Source organism: Echinops telfairi, unplaced genomic scaffold, assembly GCF_000313985.2.
Source record: "Echinops telfairi isolate 266 unplaced genomic scaffold, ASM31398v2 ScPeMD7_16;HRSCAF=60, whole genome shotgun sequence".
In the NCBI taxonomy this organism is placed as follows: domain Eukaryota; kingdom Metazoa; phylum Chordata; class Mammalia; order Afrosoricida; family Tenrecidae; genus Echinops; species Echinops telfairi.
Window position 1 is genome coordinate 5,412,708 of NW_022103913.1, and position 2,531 is coordinate 5,415,238.

A 2,531-nucleotide genomic window follows, 5' to 3' on the forward strand; every position below is an offset into this window, starting at 1 on the left:
CCTGTGAGTTTCCGAGACTGTAACTCTTCACTCGAGGGGAAAGCCCAGTCTTTTCCCCGGCTCCTCAGCTGCTGGTAGTTTTGAACTGCTGACCATGCAGATCGCAGCCCAGCCCATAACCATTCCACCTCCTGAGCTCTTCCATGTCACTGAACAATATGTAAAAAACCAAGACCAAACCCATATCCACCAACTCAATTTGAATCATAGTGACCCTACCTCGCAGACACCCCTTCGTTCTCCCTCAGAGCACGGCGGCCCTGCTGACCCTGTGACGAGCAGCCCAACAGTTACGCCCCAGGGGCCTTGAACAAGAGCTATCACAACTGTCCGATAAGAACCCAACTGCCTGTGTGAACTTTGACCAAATGCTCAATAAAATATCCCTCCCCCACCAAGAAGGTGGCTACCTGGTGATGGGGCCGACCCAGCTGGGCTGCCTGGGGCCTGGCTATGGGGGACCCAAAGTGTCAGCTTGGGGCTTGCCTTCACCGGCTGCGAGGAACACATGAAGGGCAGCGCTAGTGGTTGTTAGGGGCCGGGCGGTTCCAACTACGCCCAACAGAAGGAAACGCCGCCCGCCCGGCCGGCCGTCCTGACAAGGCTTCTTAGCGTGAGCCTGCGTTGCAGCCGCTGGGTCAGTCATCTCATCAAAGGCCCCCTCTTTTTTTGCATCCCTTCTGGAGGGACAGAGTCAGAGCCAGCTTTTAGGGCGCACTGACCCTCTCTGTACCAGGGGCCGTGCAGCTTCTCTGGGGCAGCCCCAGGGGTGTAATGTCCAAGCCGGATGGAAGGCTTCTTCTACCAGCCGCCTGTGGAAACGGCTCTTCCATTTACAGCCACTCGCCCTGCCGATCTCACCCACAGCCCTTCCCATCTCGCCTGCAATCTAGAGTCCTCTTGCAGACAAAGATGGCAGCGGGTTCTCAATTGTGACCAAGCAGCAGTTAACACTACCTCTAAGGCATCTCCTCAGGCCTCTTGTTCTACAAGTAAACAGTAAACTTCTCAGCACCACCAATAAGGCAGACAGACAGACAGATGTTGTTCCGGGCAGGCCCCTCCCCACGTTCCACTGCACAATGAAAGCGGTGCGTTGTGGGCAAGCACTTCAGCAGCTGTGCCCAGGAAAGGAGCCACAGGACCCTCCCTGCTCTCTCCCGTTTGGGACCTAGTCCTGGGAAGAGTTGACGCACTGGGTAGCCATGGCCTTTCTTCTGAGGAGGTGCAAGGACGTGCTCCAGGCCTGCAGCCTAGGGTCCCAGGCCTGCGCGCTATCTCCTCCCTCCAGCCAGGCTTGAGCATTGGCGGGGCTTCAGCAGAGGGTCAGACAGACAAGCTTGTCCTGGCGAGTGGTCAGACATGGAATGTGAAAAGGGGGCGAGGAGCATTTGGGAGTGTCAGTCACAGCGCACTACAGCCTTCTGAATAAATGTGTGAACATGTCTCCGGGAGAGACTGAATTAATAATGATTTGCTTATTTTAATTCTTGTTTATTTATTGTGTTGATGGTCCTCCCAGAATAGACAAGGGAGGGAAAGAGTCCAGAGTCTGGGTGAGATCATCTCCTTAGGACACAAGCTCCCAGGCCACCGGCCCTGCCTGGCCTTGGGCCTCAGGTCAGCTTCACTCCGGCCACAGACTCAACCACAGTCAGCAGGGGAGGCCAGAGCCAGACATCTGGTGCCAGCTCTGGGAGGGACCTTGACCTGCACAGAGAGAGGCCTTCCTTCCACGGGGCTAAGCCAATCCCCCTGGCTTCCAGCCAGCTCCCATATTCAGGTCCTTGTTCAGCACAGACAACCAAACACTGCCCGCAGACCAAGCCACCCCCCTTCCTTCTCTGAGGACAACCCTGGGGCCTGGTGACAAGGGCTTCTATGCTGGTTCCAAGGGTCCTGTCCTTGTCATACTGGCTCTCCTGGGATGGGCCCTGCTTTAGCCATCTGTGCCAGTCAGGAAAGAAGTTTCCCCACATTGTAGCTTCGAATCCTGACTCTGCTGCTTCCTAGTGTGTGGCACGGATCTTTCCTCTCAAAGCCTCATTTCCTTCACCTGGAAATAAAATGGCGATATTGACCCGTGGCTGGGGAGAAAAATGACCTACGGTGCCACCTGTAATGTGGGCGGGGCTCAGCAAGTGCTGCGTCCTCATTCGTCCTCTGCATGTGATTCTTTCTGTCCCTGGTGAGCTCCTACAAGGGGGGCTGATCTCAAGGAGTTCGAGACGAAAGAAAATGTTTTGAAACTGACTTTGGTAGCAACGGTACAATACTACTTGCCGTGACTAACTTGGAATGTTATGATATCTCTAAGAGCTGCCAATCAAATGATAAAGAACACGGCGCTTCCTTGAGACGGGCTTAGGAAAGCGTGCTGAACCTCGGAGCCTGTGCCACGGGGAGCCCACCAGAGCGCCTGTCTCCCTCGCAGGCTCCCCAACCCCCACTGTGCTTCCACCTCCTTTTGATGCACTGAGCTTATCTAAGATGGGGCTGTCTTGTAAACGCAAAAGATAAACCAGCCCCCC

General features: G+C 55.3%; 1 protein-coding gene across 4 annotated transcripts in view; it reads right to left on the reverse strand.

Moving 5' to 3' along the window:
- PXYLP1 (2-phosphoxylose phosphatase 1) overlaps positions 1-2,531 on the reverse strand; it is an 87,788-nt gene that overhangs the window by 21,944 nt on the left and 63,313 nt on the right. The gene's annotated exons all lie outside the window — the stretch shown is intronic.